General features: G+C 53.9%; 5 non-coding genes across 5 annotated transcripts; 2 read left to right on the top strand and 3 right to left on the bottom strand.

Annotated features, from left to right (window-relative positions):
• Window positions 1-5,630: 5,630 nt before the first annotated feature.
• TRNAI-AAU (transfer RNA isoleucine (anticodon AAU)) lies at window positions 5,631-5,704 on the bottom strand. Its single transcript has one exon. It is a non-coding gene; the product is annotated as a tRNA-Ile (tRNA).
• A 3,478-nt stretch (window positions 5,705-9,182) lies between these two features.
• TRNAA-AGC (transfer RNA alanine (anticodon AGC)) lies at window positions 9,183-9,255 on the bottom strand. Its single transcript has one exon. It is a non-coding gene; the product is annotated as a tRNA-Ala (tRNA).
• A 3,769-nt stretch (window positions 9,256-13,024) lies between these two features.
• Window positions 13,025-13,096, top strand: TRNAQ-UUG (transfer RNA glutamine (anticodon UUG)). The gene has a single exon. It is a non-coding gene; the product is annotated as a tRNA-Gln (tRNA).
• A 5,781-nt stretch (window positions 13,097-18,877) lies between these two features.
• On the bottom strand, window positions 18,878-18,950 carry TRNAV-AAC (transfer RNA valine (anticodon AAC)). The gene has a single exon. It is a non-coding gene; the product is annotated as a tRNA-Val (tRNA).
• Window positions 18,951-24,134: 5,184 nt separating this feature from the next.
• TRNAI-UAU (transfer RNA isoleucine (anticodon UAU)) lies at window positions 24,135-24,227 on the top strand. The gene is given in 2 exon segments: window positions 24,135-24,172; window positions 24,192-24,227. It is a non-coding gene; the product is annotated as a tRNA-Ile (tRNA).
• The last annotated feature ends 3,725 nt before the right edge of the window (window positions 24,228-27,952 follow it).

Below are 27,952 nucleotides of genomic sequence, written 5' to 3'. Positions count from 1 at the left end.
GGCCTGTGACAGCTGCACTGGGGAGGCTGGTGCCAGTGCTGGAAGCTCCCGAGGAGTGGGAGGGGATCTGGTTTGCTTGGCCTGCTCCCCCTGAGGCCACCTGTGCTCCTCCTCCCATTTCACCTCTTCCTATCCCAGCTCTGCCTCTTCCAGTGAGCTCTGCCCCCAGCAGCCTGCTTTGATCACAGCTCTGGAAGAGACAGACATGAGTGCCACATCTCACCCAACACTGGCTCGGAATGAAGGGAACTGCCTCTTCTCTGACCCACCCTGGGTAAAACCACCCCACTAGCATCTTGAAGCACACGGGCGCTATGGCGACACAGCAGCATTATTTCGGAATAAACTATTCTTTCAAAGAGCCCCAGTTACCTGTCCATACAGCCCCCATTCTCTCTTTTGGAATAGGCACTATTCCTAGTAGAATGAGGTTTAAAGACCTCAAAAAAAGCCATCCACTATTTCTAAATTCGTTCAGTAACCTGCCCGGGTATCTCAGGCTGTGATCTGAGCTAGGCTGTCTTGTGTGGGGACGTGCTGTTTTGAAATTGGTTTTGTTTATTCTGGGCCTTCCTTGGTGCGTGAAGGCGTTATTATCAAATGGCTTATTTGGGAGGAATGATTCTTAAATAAGCTATTCTGCAATAACTCTGTAGTGCAGACAAAGCTGCAAAACATGAGGCGGATGTCCTCTCTTCCTGCCCAGAAAGGTGGGCATGTGACTGCTGAGGGAACACACCCAGGAGGCTTTTGGCATCATAATCATCTTCATTACCATCATCATCATCAATCATGAGCTCAGTGACCATTGGTGTCCAATGACTCCATCATTATTGCCTTCCATCTTTCCCTGTCCAGTGCAGTGCACCTTGGTTTCTGTAGGTGAGCTCCACGCCAATCTACTATATCATGTATCCATTTTCTCTGGGCTCTGCCTCTCTTATTTGAACCCACCATTATGCCGAATACCAGGGTCTTGATTTTCAATTCGTTCTTCCCTTGGCAAATAAGCCCGAATAGGTTGTGGAAACTTCTAGAGCAGGTTCTATTTGGCTGTATCTGCCAATGGAATACCTCATTGTTGACCTTTTCCATCCATCAAAGCTGCAGCCTGTGGTTGAGGAGGTGGAGAAGAGGGAGCCTGTGGAGGCTACAAAGACAGGGGAACTGTGTGAGCAGCAGGCCAGGAGAATGCTCATCACAGTCACCTCCTGGATGGGTGAGGGTCAGGGAGGTGGCACTTGGCCAGGCCAGAGAGAAAGCTGTGGCCATGAGCAAGATGCTAGTGGGGTGGTTTTACCCAGGGTGGGTCAGAGAAGAGGCAGTTCCCTTCATTCCGAGCCAGTGTTGGGTGAGATGTGGCACTCATGTCTCTCTGTTACAGGGTTGTGAGCTTAGCAGAGGCAGGGGAAGAGGGAGCTTTGCTCCAGGACTTATCCCGGGGCTGTGGCTCAGGTTTTTTCTTTCCACTGTGCAGAGGCAATGGGGGAAGGGGTTTAAGGGACAGGCCTGTCCCTGTGTGCCCCACCACTGGGAATGACTGGAACAGCTCCCCCTCTCTGAACTCTCCAGCACAGCCCAGTGGTTCTGCAAAGCAGGTGAGAGGCTCCCAGAAATATTTGGCCAGGCACCACTGGCTGCTGTTTCCCTAACCTCCATTTCCCTGGCAGGCACAGGGCCAGGGGAGCCACAGTGCCCTGCTGGGACGTTTCTCCTAACTTATGTGGGTTTTGTCAATGACAAAGGGACATGAGGGGAGAGTATCTCTTCTTGTCCTGCCTTGCCCCACAGGCAGAGGTTGCCACGTTCCCAAGGCCTGTCACAGCTGCCTTTCTCCAAACTCCAGGTTGTGGTTGGATTCTTTCCAACACTCCTCTGCCATCATCCTTTTCCTTCCACACCAATGACTGGGCTCGCCAAGGAAGGTCCCCTCTGTTCCACAGGCAGACATAGGAAAACTTTAAGAGAGACGTAGGGCAAGGAACCCCTGGGAGTTGAACTCCAGAGCTCCTGTGAACTAGCAGGTGTGTTAGAGCAGCTAAGACACAGTGTTTCTCTTAGAAAAGCTCTCTTTGGTGTCAGGGAAGTAGCTGTGTTAGTCTGTATCTTAACAATCAGAAAAGAGTCCTGGGTTCTTAACACCACTGCCACCCTGTCATAGCTCCTTCCCCATCTAACAAGATAAATGCAGAAGTGGGGGACAGCAGAAGTACCTCCAAAACCTTATCCACTAGCTTTTGGTATAAACTTCCCCCCAAAAATCCTAGAAACCTTAGATTTGGGGGATAAAATTTGCTGCCACCACCCAAGTAAGAATAAGGAAACCAGGGAGAGACTACTTGGGAAATCTCAGCCCCAAAAGTAAAAACCAGGACACAAACATGAACCAATACCAGGTTAATAAAAAGAAAAAAGAAAGAACTTTTATTATGAGAACAATATTTGTGTTGCAAGTCTCATGGCGAGATGGAAGAGTCACAAAGTAAAACAGATGGGGAGTCTCCACCATGGGCCTCGAACTTAGTTACAAGGAGAGGAAAAGAAGATTTCTAAAAAGTGCACAGACATCTGATCCCACTTCCCAAACCAGAAAACAATAAAGCCTAATGGATCTATCGAAACTTTACCCTACTTACAGAAGATGGGAGGGCCTGTTCTTGGAGGGAGATACCCTCATGGCTGGAAAGAAGAAGAAAGAACAGAGAACAGAAGTTGGAGGAGCCGAAATTCAATTCTTACCTACATTCCTTTTGGCCGACCCCACCTGGGTGAGGAGGTTAACCCTTTTACTCCCAGGCTGCTGGCTAACCCTCATGATCACAACAGGCACTTTAAAGACTAATGAAATAATTGATGAAGTGATGAGCTTTAGTGGGACTGACCACCGCGGATTGCCCACAACAACACTTTCCAAGTCCCCAGCACAGACATGAGGGGAGCGGGAGTTGCAGCCTGGAGGACACTGAGGATGGGAGGAGTTGTTGGGTGTTTTATGTGCCCTTTTTGCTCCAGAGCCTGAGAGTGTGTTTACACAAGGGGCTGTCAGGGGCAGGACAGGAGCCCTGAAGGGCAGGGGTGGTTGTGGCAGTGACATCACAAGGGCCTTTTGAAGAACCTTAGCTGATGGGTTAAAAGAGGCTGTGAAGCTGTGACCTCAGACAGTGCAGAACAATGGATGGACGGGACAGTCTGCAGGACAGGGGCCATCTCAGAGACACCCCAGGGCTTTGTCCCAGGGAGTCTCCTTCTTGAGAGCTCTGCCCTGGAGGCTGGAGGGAGAATTCAGGATGAGGAATGTGAGCACGAGGAGGAGCCTTTTTGGCGTCTTCTCCTTTCCCACCACGAACTGCGCTGGACGGCAGACGTCTGTGTGGGGAAGGTCAGAGTCTGATCCAGCTGGTGCTGGGCAAAGCGAAGGCAGGGAAAACACTCGGTTACGGTTCTGCAGTCCCCAGTGATACTAAATAGCGGAAGTGAATGAGGGTCCTCCTTCCAGCTCCCTTGGCCTAGTGCTGTTCAGTGCAACAGTCTGTGAGCCACTGATGGACCTTCCTCTGGAGAGGGGCAAACAGGCCTAAACAGAACACACACCACACAAATCTCTCTTCAAAAGTGCAGTGTAGCCAGCAGGTGCCTCTGACCTTGAACTTGGGCTGCAAGAAACAGAGCCCTGAATGGTGGCCTGCACCCCTCCCCAAATGCTACTGACATCTTTGGATAGGCTGGCATTGCACGCTGGGCACCTCTCACCCTCAGCCGGCCGTAGCACTCTGCCCTCATTGCTTCTCTGCAGCTGCTCTTTCTCCCACAGCTCCTTTTCTCCATCCTGGGCTTCCTGAGCATGTGCCCCACGGCACTTCCCCCAGCCAGAGACTGAGCTGTCCAGGCTCATTCCTGTGGAGATGAGATGAGAATCACGGAATCCTGGGGCTTGGAGGGACTTCAGGAGGTCATCCAGTCCAGCCCCCTGCCTAAAGCAGGACAAACCCCAACTAAATCATCCCAGTCAGGGCCTGTTCAAGCCAGGACTAGAAAACTTCCAGGGATGAAGATTGCACCACCTCTCTAGGTAAAGCATTGCAGTGTTTCACCATCCTCCTGGTGAAATAAAAGCAGCACGACCCAAACACTGGACTATTACTGCTGTGACTTGGATTTCAAACCAGGTTGCTGTAGCCGCAATGCAGCGTACGAACCTCTGTATGATTACAGCACGCTAGAGAAGGCCGGTATTGGGCTTTTTTACTTTCTCGGGTTTCACCTGATAGTCTGGGACCCAGCACGTGGCCCCAGGCATGGGCAGGGTTCTTGGGTTCCTGATGCACAAGGCAAGGTGAATGCAGCTTTCCCAGCCTGGGCCTCAAACCCTGAAACCTCCAAATAAGGTCCTAACCCTGAGAGAGCTGGGCAGGTTCCTGAAATAATTCAGAAATAACAGACAGATTTTTGCAAGGTGCGAAACCTCATTCTCCTCGTCATAGTGCAGATTCCAAAACAGATTTTGGAATGGGGCTGCATAGCGTGTTCCAAAACTACTCTGCTGTGCAGTGATATCCCCAGCATGCCCCCAGGGTCGCTATTCACAGACAGTCTCTGCTGTGCATGGAGGTGCCATTTTGAAATATACTTTGTTTATTCTGGGGCTTCCTTGCAGCGTGAAGGCTTTATTGTAAACTAGATTATTTTGGAGGAATAATTCTGGAATAAACTCTTCTGAAATAACTCTGCACCTCTCTGGTCAGTGCCTGTCAGCATCATGTAAAGCACCAGAATGTCCACTGTGGCCTGTGACAGCTGCACGGGGGAGGCTGGTGCCAGTGCTGGAAGCTCCCGAGGAGTGGGAGGGGATCTTGTTTGCTTGGCCTGTTCCCTCTGAGGCCACCTGTGCTCCTCCTCCCATCTCACCTCTTCCTATCCCAGCTCTACCTCTTCCCCTGAGCTCTGCCACCAGCTGCCTGCTGCTCTCTCCTCTCCTCCCCACAGGCCTCCCCCCATTCCCCAAGGGCTGCCAGCCAACCCCACCTCTGCAGACACCCACCCATCCAATCCACCCTGTCACCTGTACCTCTCGGCCCCTCTCCTGAGCTCCCATGGGCAAAGCTGCTCATCATGGACTTCCTCCAGGGCCTGCTCCTTGTGCTTCTGCATCCCACCCCCAAGGGCCCTTCCTGTGCCTTCCCCAGCCCTCTGCCCACCAGAGCAGCAGCTGGGGGACCTGAGTGAAGAAGCAGAACTCAGGCAGGAAGAGGAGCAGGGCAGGCAGGGACTGGCACCACTGGTGAGTTACCTGGGCCTGTGGTGCTGCAGTAGCAGGTGTCCAGGGAGGGAGCCTGTGAGGTCAGAAGGCCTTTGTGGGGGGAGATGGGGAGCAGAGAAAGCCACTGGAGCTGCTGTAGGGGGCTGGTGCCCTTGGCAGAGGGCTCCTGCTGCTCCTTCCTGTGGGAGGTGTGTTTTGCAGAGTTGGGAAGCTGGGGATCCTCACCTCACACAGGCCCACTCTGCAGCCCTTCCCTCTGCCTGGGGTGGTGACTCTGACTTGCTCCCTGCCAGCCTCTCAGCCTGGTTCCTTCAGCTCTTTTGGCCTCCTGCCCAGAGCAGCCACAAGAAGGAAAGCAGAAAAGACCTGCCCATGGCCAGCATGGGGCTTGAACCCATGACCTTGGCGTTATTAGCACCATGCTCTCACCAACTGAGCTAGCCGGCCAGTTGCAAAAAGTCTCACAAGGGGCCTTTTTGGAAAGGAGCAACAGGCAGCTGCAGGGCCACTGGACTGGGATTTCCTCCCCTCCCCCACCAGCCTGGCCTCCCCTTTCAGACTCTCTCACCCATCCCCCACTGCTCGGAGCCCAGCTTGGAGTTCCCCCAGCCCCGGCTGCCCCTTGCCAGCTGTCCTGGGCCCTGCAGTGCGTCCCTCAGATCCTGTCTCTCCCACCCCTCCCCACTGCCCTGATCCCCTTGTCCTCTCAGGCCCTGCCAACCCCCCCACTGCCCTTTTCCCCTCCTTCCTCAGCCACAAGCCCTGCCCGGGTTCCCCTTCACACCTCCCACCTCTCCCCCCTGGCAGCCAAACTCCTCCTCCCTCTGCACTGCACAGTCACCAGCTGAAACCTTGGGCCCTGCCCAGGGGCTGTGTCACAACGTCTCCCACCTGCACAATTCATGTCCACTGCAGGGGTTTTGCTTCCCAGCAGGGTTAGGAAATGTTGGTGAGGAAGCAAAAGGAAGCTACAAGAGGGATCTCAGGTGTGTCAGGTCAGCACTGGGGACAGCTGGGGTGAGAGGTGAATTACCACTGGGGTGGGGGCACAGCTGGGTGTGCCTGGGAGTGAGACGCTCCCTGTCACGCACTAGTGTGTGCACATGGTGTGCAGGGACAGGGCTGTGGGGTTTCTCTGCAGCAGCAGGGCTGGGGCAGGAGCTGCTCCCGCAGACACGGCAGAACAGAGCTCCTGCCGACAGGGAATTGTGTCTGTGTTACAAACGTGCTGGAGGAGCTGGCTGGCAGAGGCAGCCCCCAGAACCACAAAGCTGTGAGGCACAGACTCTCTTCTGGCAGCCACAGCAGCACCTTCCCCACACCCATCACAACTGCCTTTTCCCGAGCTCCAGGCTGTGACTAGATTCTTTCCAAAGCTCCTTTTCCATCAGCCTTTACCTTCCCCAGCAGGGAGAGACATTGCCAAGGGAGGTCTTCTCTGCTCCCCAGCCAGACGTAGGGAAACATTCAGAAAGACATACAACAGGGCAGCACTGGGAGCTGAATCCATGATCTCCTGTTTATTAGTCAGGTATGTTAGCCAGCTAAGCCACCTTATTATGTCACTGCTTGCTGATAGGGAGGTGACTGTGTTAGTCTGTATCTTAAACCAAAAAAATGGTCTTGTTGCACTTTAAAGAAATATGTCTTTGTGGGGCCAACCCACATGGTTGGACTGTCCACAACACCTTCCCATTCCCCAGCACAGACATTGTGCCAGAGGGAAGCTGGAGTTGCTGCCCAGAGGACATTGAGGATGGGGGGAGTTAAAATGCTCCTTTCACTTATTGTGCCGTCTGCAGTGGACAGGTCAGAATCCACCAGTCTCCCCTCCTCTCTCCCCACCTGCCCCAGTGCCAGGATCCCACAGGACACTGAGGATGGGAGGAGTTCGGGTTTTTGTGTTTTTTATGTGCCTTTTTTGTTGCAGACCCTTGGGGTGCGTTTGCAGAGGGGGCTGCCAGGGGCAGGACATGAGCCCTGCAGGGCACTGGTGGGTGTGTCTGTGACATCACAAGGGCCTTTGGAAGAACCTCAGATGATTGGTTAAAGGAGGTGGGGAGGTGGTGACCTCACAGACAGTCCAGCACAATGGCCAGGTGGGACAGGCTGCAGGGCCGGGGCCATCTCAGAGACCCCCCAGGGCTTTGCTCAGGGAGTCTCCTTCTTGAGAGCTCTGCCCTGGAGGCTGGGGAGAGAATTCATGGTGAGGAACGTGAGCGCAAGGAGGATCCTCTTTGGCCCATTCTCCTTTCCCACGACTAACTGCGCTGGACGGCAGCGTCTGTGTGGGGAGGGTCAGAGTCTGATCCAGACGATTGGTTAAAGGAGGTTTACTCTAGGTAATATTACTGTGGGTGCATGAAGTGTTTGGGAGAACTGCAGCACCAGTGAGTGGCAAGACCAAGATTTCCTTCTACTGCATCTACACACAGGAAGCTAATTTCAGATGCAGCCAATGGACACACTATGGCTTATTTCAAACTTGGTTTTACCCCTGTCTTTGCAGCCCGTTTCCACACAGCTGCTGTTACTTGTACTTGTACAAGGAGGTTTACCCATTTCAAAGTAAGCCGTCCCCTATTTATTTCTGAATTATTTCAAAGCAGCGGTTGCCTTGTGCAGAGGCTGGGATGGTTATTTTTAAATAACTTTGTTGTGTAGAACCTCCTTATAAATCCAGGGCTGTGACAGGCACAGCAGCAGCTGCTCAGAAGATAACAAGCCCTGCAGGTCAGGTTGTCACTCATCAGCACCCCAGTGAAGGCACATTCGGAAGGGTAATGGAGTGAAAAGAATAAAGGGCAGGGATCCTCCCTGCAAAGCAGAGTGAAGCCTCCTGAGCAAGACTCTTGTCTGGTCTCCAGAAGCCACTCAACTTCCTTCATGTCTTTGGACATTGGTGCCTATAGCAGTCCAGCAAAGGGTAACAGAGGAACACCCTGCACTTGTCTACTGGCTAGCAAGGGCTCGACCCCTTGGTTTTATGAGCACCATGCGCTACCCACCTCAACTATCCAAGCTACAGAGAAACAGCTCACAAGGGCCCTTTCGGAAAGGAGCAACAGGCAGCTGTAGGTGCAGTGTGGTTCCTCGCGCGAGATTGTTGTCCCTCCCCCACTGCTCAGCATCCCACCCAGGCATCCCCTCAACCCCTCCCCCACCACCCTGAACCCCAACCTGGAATCTCCCCCTCAGACTCTGTCTCCCATTCCCCACTGCCCTGAGCCCTGGCTAGGAATTCCCTCAGACCCTGCTGCCCCTCACCCTATGTCTTGGGCCCCTGCCGGGTGTCAACTCACACCCTGCCTGTCCCCTCCCTCTCTTCCCCTGAGCATGACATTAACATGGCCCATGTTCCCTGGCAGAGGGGTAACACCATCACCACCTGCTGCAATGTCCTTCCTTTAGAGGGACCCCAGTCTGCTGCCTGCTCCTGAGCTCAGCTGCTCCCAGCTCACCCACAGCACATGGCCTTGGAGCAACAGCTGCCCTGGCTGCTCTCTTACCACAGACACAGAGCCCACAGGAGCAGACCCCACAGCTGTCACCCCAACTCCAGAACCTTCTGCAGGTGCGGTGTGAATCCTGCCCACCAAAATGACCCACCTGCTATTCGTTCCCACCTGCTCCAGGGGTATCTCCCTCATCAGTACACGGCTCACCTGTGCATCACCACTTTCTCTCACCTGAGGCAGCCCATGGCCCTGACTTCCTTTTTCAAATCCAGCCTGCACATGAGAGCACTTCCTCTTCCCACCAGCTGGGAGACAAGATGTTGACAGTGCTCTCTTGTGCCATTGCACATCCTTCAACACAGAGAGCCCCAAACCCCCATGTACATTGTGAGCTTCCTTGTGCAGGGGGGGCAAAAGCAGCTCTCCTTCATTTCTTGGACAGGAAATTTCAAGGATGTCAGTTTCATTGGAGAATGTGGGTATCGATCCCACTGCCTCTTACATGCTAAGCAAGCGCTCTACCATTTGAGCTAATTCCCCACCTCTTTGTTGATTTCCTTTGTCCCAGAAGCTCCCCTGGTTCCTTTCCAAAGATGACCCTTGTTAGCCCAGTTCCTACCAGCTGGCTGGCTGAGCTCTTTAGACACACCTGCTAAAAATGCCATGGTGACAGTTTCAAGCTCTACGTGAACCCTTGGGGCATCTTGACTAAGTGGCCTGGCTGCTATGGACAGGGAAGCTCCAGCACAGACAGAGAGCTGTGCAGTGCCAGGCTTGTGGGAGGGCTGTGTGGGAATCCCTGCCTGCATCACAATGCCACTGCCTGGGGCTGCTGGTGCCTGGCAGCCTGGCTTTGCACTGCCTGGTGTTCTCTGAACAGGTTCCTCTGCCTGTGTCACCTCCCTGGGCTCAGAGTTTCACTGATCTACATGGGCAGGTGATATACATGCAACAGGGGTGGCTCTGTGAGCTGCAGAGGTCTGTCACATGCAGTGCTTTGGCAGATGCTTCATTTCTGAGAGCAGCTGCTGATAAAAAATCAGCCACTCCCCAAGAGGGGCCTCTTAACTGTGGGGCTCCTTTCAGCTGTGGGGCAGCAGATAAGTCCCAAAAAGGCTTTTCCCCAGCTGCTGAGAAGCACAGAAGAACTCAGGGCCTGCACAGGGTGATGCACTTGAATGAATTGTTGTTCCAAAGGCTCCTTTACAAAGGGATGGCTCCATCAGCTGCTTGTTGTGAGCCTACTCATGCCCTGGTTATGGGTTCAACTCCTGGGATGCCTTTGCTAGGTGTCCTACCTGCTCTGGCCAGGGGCTCTCTCCCATGCTCAGGGCATTGTGCAGGGCCAGCCTGGTGGGTGGAGTCCCTGGGCATCACTGCTGACACAATCATAACAATTCCAAATGCCCCTGTGCTGGGGTGCTGGGGATTGGCAGCCTGGTGTCACAGCTCTGGGTCTCCTCTGCGCTGCTCTGCCTGTCCCCTCCCCGCTCTCACAGGTTTGCTCAGCTCCATGGGCAGGTACACCAGGGATGGTTTTGTGAACTGCAAAAGTCTGTGTCTGATGAGTGTTTTGGTGGATTCTCCATTTTGTGAGAGCAGCCGCAGTGGACACGTAGTTGTCTCTGGCAGAAGCAGTTTAAATTGGGGCTCTGAGGAAGATTTCTATGCTTCTGTTTATGCTCACTAACCTGTGCTCTGCAGGGGCTGTGGTCCCAGGACTCTGGCCTCTCTGGAAGCCCCAAGGTTAATTAATAAAGAGCCTTGTCTGCAGGAGTCCCTCCAAGGGCATCTCATCCTTTCTTCTCAGGGGGACTTACTGACTCCTGGTTCTGGAGTGGCATTTGTCTGGCTAACTGTTGTCTTGTTTTGGGAGCTCCAGGCCAATGCATGTGGCTTGGCAGCTCTGAGCCATCAGGTTCTTTTCTCTCTGGTATTGGTCCCTCCTGCAGCCCCCACTCAGGAAGGGCTCTGCCTGGCTCTGGGCTCAGGGCCTTTCTGGGACTCCTGGCAGCTCTGCCCCCTGCCTGATGACTAAATTCCTGCTCAGAGCCATGAGCTTATTCCTGGGTGAAGGGCAGGCTCCACTGTGGCTGACTGTGTGTGACAGAGCCAAGGTGCTGTGAGCTCAGCCTGCACCAAGGGCATTTCTGTGTCAGACTCCTGAGAGCCCTGCCTGTGGGTCTGGTTCTCCTGCCCAGTGCAGCCCATGGCCAGCAGGGCCCTGCACATGTGCATTGAATTGTACCTTTGTGTGATCAATGGGAACAGAAACCTGAGCCTCGGAGGCTGGGAGGTGAGGCAGCCGAGGGACAGGTTTGCTTGGTGTTGGTACATTTGCAGAGGAAAATGTTAAGAGTTTAAATTCTTCTCAAGCATCTAGTGCAACCCCCCAACATACTGGGACAAGAGATGAAAACTGATTTCTGTTCAGAAAACCACCCAAACGGGAGCACCTGGGATATCTTCATCAGCATCAAGTGTTCCACCACTGAGCTGGGCTCTCTTTATGGCTGGAAAATGGGGAGAGATTTGTTACTGTGGAGAGGCCACTCTGCTTTCCTAGTAGGAACATGGATATGACTATGAGACTGGGAAAAAGATTGTTGGAAATTCTGCTGTGAGACCAGTTTAAAATGTGTGTGACACTGATCAGTGAGGTCCAAATTGCACTGGTTTCTGTGTTGGGTCTGAACAGTTTTTCTGCCTCATAATACAGTTCGGCGAGGTCATTCATTGCTATTTACACGATTGCCTCAGCTGTCAGTTATTGATCTGTTATTGGTTCTGTTATTTCTTGTCCTTTAACCCTGCATATTTGTTTAACCACATCTCAGCATGCAAGATAGGTGCATGTTGTGCCCTTCCTCTTATCTCTATCTACAAATTGACCTGCTACAATGCCACCACTCACCATGTTTGGTAGTTTTTGCCCAGAGGCTTGCTCCTGGTTCATTAGATAAGGGGTTGGGGGTGGGGGGGTGCAGGCTTCACCATCCCTAAACTTTCATGAACAAAGTTTTTCCCCAATTGATCACTGCAGGATTTAAGTCCAAACTCTAAATGGACTAATGGGTTACATTTCACTGGAACTCTACTGGGGACTATCCAACAGGTCACAGCACCCTCTTACTGAAAACATATTGACATTGTCACTAGGTCTGACATTTTAGCACAGTTGAAGCTCCTTTATTCAGCAACCCCAAGGAAGCTGCAGGATCATCAAAAGTGCCAGATAAAGAAGTTACTGCCAGTGATTGCAAACCCAGCAGCATCTGATTGATTTGTGGGTGTCCTTCAGTAGGTTCTCTTTATAATTATTCATGATGCTCCAAGCAGATGAGAGAGAGCTGCCCCACATATGCTGGTAAGCTGTCTCCCTAAGTGGTGGTAGCTCTGTTTGTGGGAGAAACCAGGTGAGCGGAGGATGAGCTGTAATATGTGCATAGAGAAACAAAGCTTAATCAAACCCCATTTGTAAAACCACTGTGAGCTGGGGAAGGGACAGAAGCTGGGGGAAACAGTGTTTGTCCTGCGGGGGGGATGAAGATGAAGGAATCCAAGGGGCACTCTTTGTGTGGTGGTACAGTTCAGTGGTAGACTGTCTAAATACAGTTTAAGAGATTTTTTGTTCAAATCTAAAGTCCTCCCTTTTCCCATCACATTCTGGATTTCTATTCTATGTGTATTTGTCATATGGAGATGAACCCTCAACATGTGCTACTGCCAATGCATATAACCCTAGCAAACCCTTCCCTCAGCTGACATTAGAGAGTGATGTGAACAAAGAGGTGCTCATTGAGAGTCTATAAAATGTATCACATTCAGTAACATGTATCTGCGCACTTTTAAATGTGTTCTGGTCTGGCTGTGGTCTGAAGGAGTGAGTCTGTCCCACGAAAGCTCACCTAATAAACTATTTTCCTAGTCTTTAAAGTGCTACTTGACTGTTTTTTTGTTCTGATAGTGTATAGACTAGCACGGCTTCCTCTCTGTTACTATTTTAAATGTGTGTGAATTCAGAGCCAGGGTTATTCACCCAGATATTCCTCAACAGTCACCACCTGCCTTTCCAGTCTCTGCTTCTCCATTAGTTCTCTCCAGGCTGGTTACTTTAAAAGAATAATGAACCTGTCTAGTCTCTCTGGGCTTAGCAGAGAGAAGGGCAGGGATTGATGTCTGGGGGAGGACACCATCAGAGATGTGGCAGGAAGCAGTGTCCTGAGAGGAGAAACAGCTGGAGGGTGGCAAGCGCTACAAGGTGCCAGCCCAAAAAGAGTTACTGGAGCTGAGAGAAAAACAAATGGGAGGTCCTATGGTGTAATGGTCAGCACTCAGGACTTTGAATCCTGTGATCTGAGTTCAAATCTCAGTGGGACCTTCTGGTTCTTCACTGTAAACCCCTTTCTTGTCTGTCAGATAAAGGGGATTCTTTATGCATGTGAGTGAGGATTTCCTTCTCCTGGTTGATGAATGAGGCACCCTGGAGCTAGGTCTCTTGTTGGGCTGGTTCACAAATATACCTGCAATAACTTTGACCTCTATAGCTACGTCTACACTTGCACGCAACATCGAAATAGCTTATTTCGTTGTAGCGACATCGAAATAGGCTATTTCGCTGAGTAACGTCTACACGTCCTCCAGGGCTGGCAAGGTCGACGTTGAGCAGCACCACATCGAAATGGGCGCTGCGAGGGAACGTCTACATGCCAAAGTAGCACACATCGAAATAAGGGTGCCAGGCACAGCTGCAGACAGGGTCACAGGGCGGACTAGCACTTCCGGGGCAACAGCTAGCCGCTCCCTTAAAGGGCCCCTCCCAGACACACGCAGCCTGCACAGCACGCGGTCTGCAGAGCCACAGGCACGCACACCTCGAGCGACACAGTCATGGACCCCCAGCAGCAGCAGCAGCAGCAGCAGCCAGAGGTCCACCCAGCCGCCCCTGCAGGAGCAGTGCTCGCCCTGATCCATGCCATGTGGGAGGCAGCTGAGCACCTCCTTGCCACACCGGAGGAGAAGCAGCCTGCAGGAGAGCAGGACTCAATCCCCAACCATGCAGCACCCTGACCCCCCCCCCCGCCTCACACACCGCCGCCTGTGGAGCTACCCCACCAGCACCAACTGGTGGGAGCGGCTGGTGCTCGGAGAGTGGGACGATGACCGCTGGCTCAGGAACTTTAGGATGAGCCGGCAGACATTTATGGAGCTGTGCCAGTGGCTCACCCCCACACTCAGGCACCAGGACACCGCCATGCGGCATGCCCTCCCAGTGGAGAAACGGGTCGGCATCGCTGTCTGGAAGCTGGCCACTCCCGACAGCTACCGATCCGTGGGACAGCAGTTTGGCATCAGCAAGGCCACCGTCGGGGCTGTCCTCATGTAGGTAAGAGGACCCACGGGGGGAGGGGGAGGCAGCTCTGGGAGGGCAGGGGAGGGGAGGGCAGGAGAGGGGAGGGGGGCCCTGGCAGGGGAGGGCCACACACACCCTGCTCACCCCTCATTGGTGCTCTCCTATGTGCTTCCCCTGCAAGTCGTCCGCGCCATCAATGCCCTGCTCCTCCACAGGCTCGTGAGGCTGGGGGACCCGGATGCCCCCATCGCGGGCTTTGCCACCCTGGGCTTCCCCAATTGCTTCGGGGCTCTGGATGTGACCCACATCCCCACCCGCGCCCCGGAGCACAGTGGAGGACGCTACGTAAACAGGAAGGGCTACCACTCAGTGGTCCTCCAGGCCTTGGTGGACAGCCGGGGCCATTTCCATGACGTTTATGTGGGCTGGCCTGGCAGCACCCATGACACCCGGGTATTCCGGAACTTGGGCCTGTGCCGCCGGCTGCAGGCGGGGACCTACATCCCCCAGCGGGAGATCCCTGTGGGGGACACCACCATGCCCTCTGCGTCATCGCAGATGCGGCATACCCCCTCCGGCCCTGGCTCATGCACCCTTACACAAGCCATCTGTCTGCCAGCCAGGAGTGCTTCAACCAGCGCCTGAACCACGCGCGCCAGGTGGTGGAGCGCTCATTTGGCCGCCTCAAAGGGCGCTGGAGGTGTCTCCTCACCTGCCTGGATTCAGGCCCCACCAACATCCCCCAGATTGTGGGTGCATGCAGCGCCCTACAGAACCTGGTGGAGAGCAAGGGGGAGGCCTTCTTTCACGGCTGGGCTGTGGAGGCTGGCAGGGCCGATGTGCAGCCATCCGCTGCCCCCAGTCATCAGGTGGACCCCGAAGGGACCCGGGTCTGGGAGGCCCTGCGGGCCCAGTTCAACAAGGCCGCGGGGTGAACGCTGGCATGCCCCCCCACCCTCCACAATACTCCCTGCCCCTACACCCACACCACAGAGCACCCAAGAGCACCCCCCCCACTTTTCTTGTAAAAATAAAAGCAGAGAGTTGTTTGTCAAATCAAACATCTTTTGAACTCTTATTATAACAGAAATTCTAACTTATATATGTATATATTATAAAAACAGGGATAATATGAAAGGGGAAGTCAAGGAAGGGGAGAACTATTTACATGGGGCGGGGAAGGATCAGCATTGGAAAACGGGGGTCACAAATACAAACTATTTAAAGCAAAAAAAGACTTAAAAGTGGGGGGAATATATACAAAGGGGGGGCCACGTCCTGGGCCCCAGGCCCCTACAGTCCAGCGCTGGGGGTGGGCGGCCGGGATCCCTGCCTCGGCCTCAGCCCTGGCCGGGGCTGGCTGGGGGCCAGGTGGACCAGGAGATACGGCCGGCGAGTGTCAGCTGGCCCCAGGTCCCCCTCGGTGGAATGGCCCTCGGTGGCAGGTGGCGGTGCAACGTCGGACAGCGCGGCAGCTGGAGCAGTGGGTGGTGCAGCGGGTGCAGCTGTGGGTGGATCACTCAGGGCGGGCGCAGCGGCAGCCGGCATGGCATGGGGGGGCCAGGTAGTCCGCAATGCGGTTGAAAGTCTGCATGTAGGCCCCCAATGCCTCCTGGCACCAGGCCAGCACCCACTCCTGCAGGTGGAGGCGGCGTTGCTTCACCCGCAGCCGCTGCTCGGCGACCTCCACCTGCTGGCGGTGGATGGCCAGCAGCTGGGGGTCCGTCGCCGGCAGCTGCTGGTGCTGGGTCTGCCATCTTGCCCGCCGTGGGGCCGGTCGGTCCTCTGCCGAGGGCCTGGCCTGGAGTGATGGCCCTGGACGGCTTTCTGGGACCACTGACGCCTCGCCGGTGCTCTCCGGTCCTTCGGAGGGTGCAGCTGCGGAACACAGGAGGAGGGGAAGAAGATTGGAGACAGCCATTAGTGTGGACCCCGAGCCGTGGCCCTTGTCCCCCCACCCCTCTGCTGCAGGTTCCCCATCCCCGTCCCCGGGAGATGCTGCTGTGATGGGGTTCAGGGGTTCCCCTGCACTGCACCACGTCCGCTGGCAGGAGCGACTCTCACTCAGCAGGTATGACAGGAGAGGTTTATTATGCAACAGATGCCCAGTTTCTCCCAGAAGCGACAGTACAGCAGTCAGAGACGGTCCTTCCAACCCGTCCTGGGGAGAAGGCCCCAAGGGGTGCCCCTCTGGAGTGCAGCTTTCCCCCTCCTCAGGCTGGCTGCCTTCTAGCTCTCCCTTCCCCTAGCCTCTACCTGCCACCCCCGATTCAAAGCCAGCTCGGCTCCTCCCTCCTCTTTGCTCAGGGCAGAGGTGTCACCTGCCAGTTGTAGCCCCAGGATCATCCTTTGCCCCTGGGAGCTATTCGGCTCTTGCTGCTCATATCTAGCCTGAGTCTCGCATTTGCACTCGCCCCACTCCATCACATGCTGCTGCTGCTGCTGCTGCTGCTGCGGGGTGTCCCACCCCCTTCTCCCGGGGGACCCTCGAGATTCCGCTCCCTCTGCCCCGGGGATGGGGCATGGCGCTGTAGTGCGGGGGGCGGGCAGGGGCTGATGCACTCCTGTGAGGGACATGGCCCTGCTGTCCTTGGGGCCATGGCCATGTGGGCCGCATCCCAGGCTCGGGCGTAACCCTGCTGCAGCTCCTTCACCTTACTCCTGACGTGGTCAGGAGTGCGGGCAGGGTGACCCCGGGTGGCCAGGCCCTTGGCCAGCCAAGCGAATGCATCCGCGTTCCGCCTCTTGCTCCCCATTACCTGGAGCACCTCCTCCTCGCCCCAGAGCCCCAGCAGGTCCCAAAGCTCGGCCTCCGTCCAGGAGGGGCCCCGCTGCCGCTTCCCCGCCTTGCTGCTGGGCTGTGAGCCCTGGCTCCCCTTGGGGGGGTCCCCTGGGGGCGCTGGGGGGGCTGCCATGCGACCATCACAGCTGGGGTGCGTGTCTGTGGCACTCAGAGACGTGCAGGCTGGCCGAGTGTCTGGGCTGCCGCCTGCGCGTTCTCTCAGCTTCCTGCACAGAAAGGGAGGGGGGCGAGGAGCTTTAAGGGGCCGCTCCACGCGGCCACCATCGAGCTCAGGGGCTGGAGAGAGCGTCTCTCAACACCTCAGCTGATGGTCACCATGGAGGACCCCGCAATTTCGATGTTGCGGGACGCGCAACGACTACACGGTCCCTACTTTGATGTTGAACGTCGAAGTAGGGCGCTATTCCCATCCCCTCATGGGGTTAGCGGCTTCGAAGTCTCGCCGCCTAACGTTGATGGAAACTTCGAAATAGCGCCCGACACGTGTAGCTGTGACGGGCGCTATTTCGAAGTTAGTGCCGTTACTTCGAAGTAGCGTGCACGTGTAGACATGGCTCAGGGGCCCAGAGGCAGGGCCTATTTAAGCCCTTGGCCCATCTGGATTTCTCTTCAACTTTTCCCTCCCAGGCGTCGTGAATTTTCTTATGTCTCCCAAGGCAGAGGGAAGAGCAATACACAGCTGACGTGTGACACCTCACCTTCACCCTGGTGCACACAACACAATTCATGTGGTGGGAGTGGGACCATGGGGTCTGAGTGGGGGAGGGGCTCCTTTCTGGGAGAGAGGGTTGGGGTACAGGAGTGTGAGGGCTCTGGCTGGGAGTTCGGGCTTTAGGGAGCTGCTGGAAATTAGGGAATTGTGCTGCCAGAAGGGAGCTCTGGGTGTGGAAGGTGCCTAAGACTCGGGGGTGGGTGTGAAAATGGGGGTCCAGGCTCTGGGCTGGTGTTCTGGAGTGGGTTTAGGCTGTTGGTCGGGAGTGGGATGTAGAAGGGGTCAAGGGTCCAGGCTGGGAATTGGGCTTTGGGGTACATGAGGATACTGGGTGGAGATCACAGATATGACCCCCATGGAAGTACCTGTGAGCTGGTGCCCATGACAACCAACTCCCCCTCTCCAGCTCCTCACAGCAGAAGCTCAGCTCACCTTCACTCTGGGATGCCAGCAGCTTGAGGAACCAAGCAAGCGGCAGCAGGAGGTTGGAAGCCCAGGGCACAGCACTGAATCCCTGAGGGCATCTGAGTGGGACACGATCCCTCCGTGCAGGGCAGAGGTGGAGGGCAGGATGGGTTCCAGCATAACCATTACCCATACAATGAAGATCTGCCCCAACATGTGGCTACCACTGGCCTCTTTCAGCGAGGTACCGACCCAGACGGAGCTGAAATTCCCCACGTCTGTCTGCACCCAGCCAAGATTGACAGCGATACTCAGGATCCCGTCCCCGCCGTACCCCAAGACCTGTCACTTGATGAGCATGTTCAGAGCAGCCTGTGGGTGAGATGCAAAAGGCAGAGACAGCAGAGTGTGGGGAAGGGAGTGAGCCCCATAGGAAATGACTTGCCCTTCCCAGGGGTGGGATGGGGTGGGACAGGCAGACAAGGAAATGAGAGCAGCCTTCATTTTAATTTTGTCTTTCCATGTGGAGAGAAAATTTTATGTGCACCGAGGCAAGTGCAGATGGGAACTGCCAATAAAAGCGCCAGCTGCTGACTGTGTGTGCACCATTCCTGCCTCCCTTCTCCCTTAGGAAATCAAGCAAAGGAGGCCAGCAGGTAGAGGAGGCCTCCAAAGACCAACCACCGAGGGCAGCAGGGTCCAAACCACAAGCCTCCTGAAAGTGACTGGTCTAACACTTGAAGCTTCCCCACACTGAGAGCAAAGGGGATGCTCAGCTGATGTCACCACCTTCTGTCACCCAGGAGTCAGACTTATTGGAGCCTTTGGCTAGGGCACAAGGAGATGAGCCATCCAGTGTAAAAGGGAGACACAGTAATGGAGAATTTGATGCTTCTGCCTGGTTTTGAACCAGGGACCTTTTGCGTGTTAGGCAAACGTGATAACCACTACACTACAGAAGCCCTTGTCAAACACCTTTTCCATCCCCGCAGTTCCATCCACGAGGCACCAATTGCCCTGGCGCACACAGCTGGAGAAACTTCGAGAAATGGGGAGAGCCCCTCACACACTCAGCTGCTCCAGCAGAGGGTTACAGCTGCACCCAGGAATTATGCCTTGGACTTCAAGGGGAGTGTGACATACTAGAGCTGGGAAGAGCAACCAGTAACTCCCATCTCCCTGCTGTGTGTGTCAGGGGGATCTGGCACAGAAAGCAGCCCAGAGAGAGAGCAGCAAAAAGTCAGGAGCTGCTGAAAGTCATTTTCATCTCGACATCTGACAATCCTCAATGCACAGGAAATGTTAAGAAATGAAATAAGCTGTGGGTTGTGAGGCAGCAGCTGTTAGCTGGACAGAGCCAGAGACAAGGGAGGTGAGCAACACCTGGTGGGTGTTGCTGAACAGACATTATAATTGTTAAGCAGGCGAGCCACAACTCACCTGCATGAGCCCACCCCAGCAGAATGGCTTAACTTTGCCTGGAGACTTCACAATGCCCCCAGATGTGCCTGGCCTTGTGTTCTCCAGGCACACGTGGAGTTTGCAGATGAAATCAAGCTGGGAGGGTTTGCAACTGTTTTGGAGGATCCGCTCAGAATTCATAATAATCTGCACCAAGTGGAGACATGGTCGGAGGTAAACAGCTGCTAACCAGGCAGCAGAAGAAATCAATGCATTGAACTGAGCAGGGGTCCCAGGATCTCCAGGGTGACTCATCCACATGGAGACCTGCTTTGGGCCCTGTGGCTGGTGCTGCAGGCTGATCTCTTGCCCCCAGTGTCAGAGAGAGGGGAATGTGACATTCATCCCCCTGGGCAAGTGTCTACTCCTTTCCCAGCTGCGCGATGCCCAGCCCAGCCCAGCCCAGCAGCTGGGAGAGACCAGAGCCTCTGAGCCAGCCTTGGGAATGGGCCCTTCCCTCAGAGGCAGCTGCCCATGTCACTGGCTGCAGCTGAGACAGGGCTGCCCCCACCTTGTCCCCATGTCTGGCTGTGGCAATGCACCCTGGTTGTGTCTGGGGCCCTGCTCACCCCAGGAAGCTGCACTGCAGGGGACAGGAGTGAGCGTAGCATTGGTGGGCCAAACCAGCCCATCCGATGTGCCCAGCCAGCCAGCAAGTGGCAGGAAGGTTCCTGGCAGGATTGACTTTGGTGGGTATGAAAACCCACCATGCAGGTGGGGTTATTTAGCTGAGTGGCGAAGGTGATGGTTTGCTAATCCCTTGTACTTGGCAGGAATGGGTTCAAATCCCATCTTCAGGGTTGAAATTGCTTTTGTTGAGCCCCAGCCCCAAGGGGAGGCTGCCAGTGGAGGGGTGAGATGATTTCATTTACCCTGACAGGGCCCAACCTGTCTGCAAAGGCAGCCGAATTGTGTGCTGCTCCCTGGGGCTCAGCAGGGCCCCAAACTCAGCCAGGGGTGTGGTGCCTTGGCAAGGAGGGGGCAGCCTGTGAAATGGGCAGCTGCCTCTGAGGGAAGGGCCTGTCCCCAAGGCTGGCTCAGGGTCTCTGGTGCCTCCCAGCAGTGGGCTGGGCAGTGCCCATCTGGGAAAGGAGACTTGCTCAGGGGGAATGAATGTTTCTCTGCCCTTAACAGCAAGAGATGCAGCTACAGCTTGGGCCTGGGGCAGGTCTCCATTCAAATGTCCCACTCCAGGTTCTTCTGCACTTCTTGGCAGCCAGGGAAAAGCTTCTTTGGGACATACCTTCTGGCCTGCAGTTAAGGAGCCCCAGTTGGGGATTGGCTGATTTCCTACCACCTTGTGATGATGGCATCAGCACAAATGCTGCTTTGGGGGTGGCATTAGTGAGGGTTGAGGGGGAGCTTCCAGGCTCAGGGGTCTTTACGGAAGTCCTCTGGCTGCATGTAGCCATGGACCTCCCCTTCTCTTGCACTGTTCTCGGGTGCTCAGTGGCATTTGAGCCATCCCGCAGAGGTTCAGTACCAGCAGTCCCACCTCCAGGGGCCCAGAAGAGCAAAGGTGAGCTGGGCTCCAGCCTGGGACTCTTCCTTTCCCCTTCTGTCCCCTGATATTTTAGCCTGATCTTCATGCTCCTTCCTTTAAGTGCCACGCCTGCAATAGAAATAGCCTGGCAGCTCCAGGTACAGGCACCGCCACCAATCATGTAGACGAAGGAGAAGCTATGGGAAACACAACCTCAGACATCTCAACACAGACTGATGAGTTCTAGAGCCCCAACCTGTTACAGGCATGTGGGTGAGTGTTAGCCGATGGCCGAGGATGTTTGGTGAGGTGCCAGCTATGCCCGTTTTATACCATCCGTGACTTTAACCGCTAGGACGCACTGTCCCTTCACGGCGGGCAGCCCGGGCTAGGCTGACGGATGCCACAAGGTCCTAAACACCCGTGACTTTAACTGCTAGAGCTCAGAGCCCCTTCGCAGTGGGCAGTCAGGATTGACTGACAGGCGCCCCAAGAGTTTGCCCCGTGGAGGCGGCACAACTCAACGCTAGGCTCTTAGTACTCTCACCAAATGGCCAGGCTTTATAGCCAAAACGGCTGAGGTTCTTTAATTGTGTTGGCTGCTTTACAGTAAACCAGAGAAACAAGTCAGGCTTATGCACAAATGGTTACCAAAATTTATTAAACTAGATTCTAATCATGTGGTTACAAAATTGCTAGTGCCTACTTATTTAAATGTATAGATGTTACACACACAAACAAGTTACAAAGCTGAAGCCACAATCCCAAAGAAAGAAAACAAAGTATAGAGCTCTATGTCAAAATACGTGTACACTACAGATAGGAGATCAGGTGTGGGTGCTTCTTACCCTCCTTGCATCTCTCGATTCCAGCGGTGCCAAGCCAGGATCGGTCACTCAATTCCGCAGAAAGACGAATAAGGGACAAGGCTCAGGGACCCTTTTAGCTGCAGAAGCCTTGGGAGGCTGTCACTTATCTGACCAGCAGATAGATAGTGAAAAGCACTCAAAAATCATGGTGCTGTAGGTCCCATACTTATACCTCTGTACTCCTTTATTCTCTTTCTCCTTTCTTATGCTAAATTGGGGCTGGTCTGTCTGGGCGATGCCAGCTCTCGCAAGAGTAGTTTACACTTGCAAGGGAGAGAAACAATAAGTTCCGACTACTGGACACTCCTTTTATTAGGGTAAATATTTTCCCACCTAGGATGTTGGTGTGTGTGCATCACGTTATTTAGTAGGGGCTAAGAGCCATGTCTGTCACAGCTTCTCTGTCTGCTGTGAGCCTAATCGTTGTATATGTTCCCAGAGGCACATTGTAGCAGCACACCTGTGCTTCTCACAGCTTCAAAGGCTGTGCTGGAATTTATGTTAAGTGCCCTGTTGTTTTGGCTCCCTTGTGTTCCCAGCAATGCTGGTCTGAGAGGGGGCTGGCTGTCTGTCTACAGTGAGTCAGCCCAACCAGAGGCTTAGCTCCAGTGGGCCTCACTCATTAAGCAGGATGAGGAGCTGTAACTCAGATACACCTGTGTGCAAAAAAGCCCAGCCCTTGGAGGGAGGGAGATTTAGAACAAACCACAGACATTTGAATTCAGATTTCAGAATCCTGTGTGCTGTCTTTTACACAATGTGATTGGCAAATTTTGGCTCTTTTGGGCACCTCTGAGATTTTTGTAAGCTGGCACCCTGCACTCTATGCCACCCTCCAGCTGTTTCACTTCTCAGGACACTCCTTCCTACCCCATCTCTACCCTTCTTCTCCCGGAGACATTGAGCCCGTACCGTCTTGCTGCCCACTCCACTTGGCTGGAGACTGACTTTCCCTGAAACCCCCAGAGTTTTGAAACAGATTCATTTTTCTTTTATAATAACCAGCCTGCAGAAAATTAACAGAAATACAGATATGGGGAAGGATGTTGGTGCTTGTGTCTGAATATTGAGCTGAGGAAGCACACAATGGCTCTGGCTGTGAATTCCTACAAAATTGACATCCTCTGTCCACACACATTTACAAAATGTGCAGCTACTTCATTGCTGAATGTGATCCATTTGATAGACTCTGAATGAGAACCTCTTTAGAGAAATGAGACCCAAAATTATTCATATCGGTGTCAACTTTCAGTTGCCCTGTTTAGCCAGATTTCAACTGAGGGAGGGATTTGCTAGGTATATATGCAATGGCTCTGGCAAACAATGAGGGCTGATCTCCATTTTAACCCCCGCCCCATATAATACAAATCCAGAGTGTGTAGGGAAAGGTGAGACAGCTGTAGTCATACAAGTAGCTGCCTTTTAAAGGAGAGGCTCGGACTTGAAACAAGACCACTTGATCTACAGTCAAACACCGTAACCCTGACCTACCCCCACATTTCACTCTAGCTTGTGCCACTGATCTTCCGGCCCCTTTGGACAAACCCTTCTTCCCCAGCTTCCCTTTTCTGTCCCAACCCTCAGGGGTTTTACAAATGGGGTTTTATTAAACTTTCTCTCTCCCGGTGCACACCACAGCTTCCCCCTACTGACCTGGCTTCTCCCACTCACAGAGCTGCCATCACTCAGGGAGGCTGGCTTCATGTGAGTGGGGGACAGCTCTCCCATCCACTTGGGCTGCGGCCACACTTGGCCAAAACTTTGAAATGCCCATGCAGATGGCCATTTTGAAGATTACTGATGAAGTGCTGAGTTGAATATTCAGCACTTCATTAGCATTAGGACGCTTCCAGCTGCGGTACTTTGACAGCGCTGCTTTCGGAAGCACGTGGCTCGGCACGGCTACACGGGGGTCCTTTTGGAAAGGACCCAACTCCTTTCAAAATCCCCTTATTCCTCTCAGCGGAGGAGCCCTTTTAGTGCCTTAACCACAGCAGCTGTGTGGAATAGCAGAAGCACAAGCTGGAGTTGGAAGAGAGGCAGCCAAGGGGGCTGAGGGGGGGTAAGTGGGGATGGGCCCCAAGCTGCTGCCCCAGTGTAAAGAGGGGAGGATCCTGATGCCATGTCACAGCCTTGGAGAGGGTTTGTGATCTGCCTCACACTGGTCCCCCAGACAGGTTCTGCTCTGTGACTCCCCCAGTGGGTCCCAAGGCCATAGCGGCATTTGGCAACATGGATGCGATGGAGGTGAGGGGCTGTGACTTGTCGAAACAGGTTCTGCTGCTGAAATATGACCTGACCCCTAAGTCACCTGGGTCCCCTCTAAAAACAGAGCTCCAGTGGCGCAATGGGTTAGCGTGCAGTACTTATAGAGCAGTACTGTCCTAGACATGCTGAGGCTGTGAGTTCAAACCTCACCTGGAGCATTGCTTTTTCACCTGGCTGACTCTGAATCATCAAATACTTTGACTGGAAGGGACCTCGAGAGGCCAGCGAGTCCAGGCTGCTGCGCTCATGGCAGGGCCAAATACTGTCTACACCATCCCTGATAGACATTTCTCTAACCTGTTCTTAAATATCTCCAGAGATGGAGATTCCACAACATCCCTTGGCAATTTATTACACTGTTTGACCACCCTGACAGTTGGGATCTTTTTCCTAATGTCCAACCTAAACCTTCCTTCCTGCAGTTTAAGTCCATTGCCTCTTGTTCTATCCTCAGAGGCCAAAAAGAACAAGTTTTCTCCCTCCTCCTTATGACATCCTTTTAGATATCTGAAAACCGCTATCAAATTCCCCCTCAGTCTTCTCTTTTCCAAACTAAACAAGCCCCATTCTTTCAGCCTGTCTTCATAGGTCACATTCTGTAACCCTCTAATCATTCTTGTCGCTCTTTTCTGGACCTCTCTAATTTCTCCACATCTTTCTTGAAGTAAATTGCCCAGAACCGGACACAATACTCCAGCTGAGGCCTAACCAGCGCAGAGTAGAGCGGGATAATGACTTCTCTGTCTTGTTCACAACACAGCTGTGAACGCGTCCCACAGTCAGGTTTGCTTTTTTTGGAACAGCAGCACGCTGTTGACTCATATTTAGCTTGTGGTCCACTGGGACTGCTAGATCCCTTTCTGCTGTAGTCGTTCCAAGACAGTCTCTCCCCATTCTGTGTGTGTGAAACTGCTTGTTCCTTCCCAAGTGGGGCACTTTGCATTTGTCCTCATTAACTTCATCCTGTTTCCCTCAGAGCATTTCTCCAATTTATCCAGATCATTTTGAATTACGATCCTCTCCTCAAAAGCAGTTGCAACCCTCCCAGCTTGGTATCATCTGCAAACTTAAGAAGCGAACTTCCTATGTCAATATCTAAATCATTGACGAAGATATTGAACAGAACCGGTACTCGAGATGTGGCCGTACCATAGTTTTATATAGGGGAAGTCTGATATCTTTTGTCTTATTATCGATCCCTTTTTTAATAATTCCTAACATCCTATTTGCTTTACTAACTGCCGCTGCACACTGCGTGGATGTCTTCAGAGAACTATCCACTATAACTCCAAGATCCTTTCCTGATCTGTCGTAGCTAAATTTGACCCCATCATGTAGTACGTGTAATTTGGGTTATTTTTTCCAACATGCATTACCTTACACTTACCCACATTAAATTTCATTTGCCATTTTGATCAAAAGGCTGGGCTTCAGATAGGCGCGTCTGTGCTTTCAAACGCTCCAAGACTGTGCTGTTCCTTTGTGCTCAGAGGCACCTAAAAGGGGCAAGATGGAGTAGAGCAGGGGGATTGTGTCTGGTTACAGGACCCCAGGGGCTCCCGGGCGGGACAGTCACACGGACACCTGCCTCAGGCCCTGTGGCTGGTGCTGCAGACTGATCTATTGCTCTCAGTGTCAGAGAGAGGGGAGTTTGACATTCAACCCCAGAAGCAAGTGTCTGCCCCTTTCCCAGCTGTGCACAGCCCAGCTCATCCCAGCTGCTGGGAGAGACCAGAGCCCCTGAGCCAGCCTTGGGGACAGGCCCTTCTCTCACAGGCAGCTGCCCATGTCAGTGGCTGCAGCTGAACCAGGGCTTCCCACACCTCTTCCCCATGTCTGGCTGGGGCACTGCACCCCAGCTGTGTTTGGGGCCCTGCTCACCTCAGGAAGCCGCACTGCAGGGGACAGGAGTGAGAGTAGCACTGTTGGGCCAAATCTGCCCATCCTGTGTCCCTGGCCAACCAGCGAGGTGCAGAAAGGTTCCTTGCAGGATAGACTTTGGGAAGGATGAAAAACTTGCAGCACATGAAGATGAGGTAGTGAAGGTAATTGATTGCTAATCCCTTGTGCTCTGCCTGCAGGGGTTCAAATCCCATCCTCACTGCATCTTTCTTTGTTGATTTCCAGCCCCATTGTTTGCAACTTCCAGCACACCTGAGTTTGCTGCCTCCCAGCTCCTGTGTTGGGCAGACTCCAAGCACAGGACACCTCTGTGAGGCTGAGCTGAGCTCTGGCTGCCAGAGCTGGGGGATTGGATGATTTCATTTGCCCTGAAAGTGCCAAGCCTGACTGAAGTGTCAGCTTCACTCACCTCTGCCCCCTTCAGGGCTGCTGTGTGGGGCTAAGTAGGGCCCAAACACAGCCAGGGGTGTAGTTCCCTGGCAAGGAAGGGGCAGCCCTGACTCAGCTGAGGTCAGGCACAGGTGCAGCTGCCTCTGAGTGAAGGGCTGGTTCCCCAAGGCTTGATGCAGTGCTCTGGTCTCTCCCAGCTCCTTGGCTGGGCAGTGCACATCTGGGAAAAGAGCAGATACTTGCCCGGGGGAAGGAATGTTTCTCTGCCCCTGACAGCAATAGATCCAGCCACAGGGCCTGGGGCAGGTCTCCATTCCACTGTGCCACCCTGGGCAAGTCCTGAGTTCTTCTGTGCTTCTCAGCAGCTGTGGAAAAGCCTCTTTGGGACATTTCTCCTGCTCCACAGCTGAAAGGAGCACACAGGAGCTGCTGGGTTCAGCTCCCAGGGGTGCCAGGCTGCTACCTTCTGCAGCCCCTGGTGTTGGCCCTGACAGGACATGGGGCTGGAGGGACCTTTGTTCTGACCCACAATGGATGTTCTGAAGGTTCACATGCTGGTGACAGGCCAGTGCTCCAGGCCCCCCTGGGACACTCCTGTCCTTGTGGGAAAGGAGCAGCTCTGGGCTTTCATGTCAAACCGCACATGGCGGCTGCCACACTGTGGGGTGGCTCTTGCAGTGCTGCTGAGGGCGGCTTTGTGTGCTGTGTCTGAGACTGGAAACCCCAAGCCCCTTTGGGGTAACGACTGTGGCAGGACAGGTCAGTGTCCCGGCCCCAAAGCAGCCAGACCCACTGAAATGCCGGAGAGTCCAGGGAAACACCTCCCTGCCCCGGGCTGTTTTCATGGGCCAAACTCCCTTCCAGCGTTGACCTGAGTGAGACACTGACATGGCCACTTCCCAGCCCCAGCCCTGGGCACTCAGCCACTAGCACTAGTAAATGTTCTACCCCTGGAGCGCATGATCCTCAGAATAAGCAAATGTCCTGACCCACACAGCTCATTCCAGAGACCACAAACTCTCTGCAGCTGCCCATGGCTCCTTTCCACCGAGGCTGGTGAGATGAACTGGTTATTGGGAGTCTCCTAATGCTCCCATGAGGGGTTCAAGTCCTGCTGTACCTTTTAGCTCACCTTTGCTTGTTCTCCTGGCTGCAATGGACAAATAGGCTCTACGATGCCCAGGGGGCTGTGCAGGGGTCAGCCTGGAGGGTGGGGGGTTGCTGGGTGTCACTGTTGGCATCACCAAAAGAATTCCAAATGCCTCTGTCCAGGTGTGCTAGATCATTTTGAATTATGATCCTCTCCTCAAAAGCAGTTGCAACGCTCCCAGCTTGGTATCATCTGCAAACTTAAGAAGCGAACTTCCTATGTCAATATCTAAATCATTGACAAAGATATTGAACAGAACCGGTACTCAAGATGTCCACTGTGGCCTGTGACAGCTGCGCTGGGGAGGCTGGTGGCAGTGCTGGAAGGTCCCGAGGAGTGGGCCCTTCTGTTTCCCTTGTCCCACAAGGCCACAAGGGGAGGGCTGGCCCATTCTCACATGAGGGCACCACAAGCACCACAGACAGGTGTGTGGCTCCCTCC

The sequence above is a fragment of the Carettochelys insculpta genome, chromosome 33 (assembly GCF_033958435.1).
Source record: "Carettochelys insculpta isolate YL-2023 chromosome 33, ASM3395843v1, whole genome shotgun sequence".
In the NCBI taxonomy this organism is placed as follows: Eukaryota; Metazoa; Chordata; order Testudines; family Carettochelyidae; genus Carettochelys; species Carettochelys insculpta.
The sequence above is the reverse complement of the archived record's forward strand: the minus strand, read 5'-3'. Positions and strand labels throughout refer to the sequence as shown.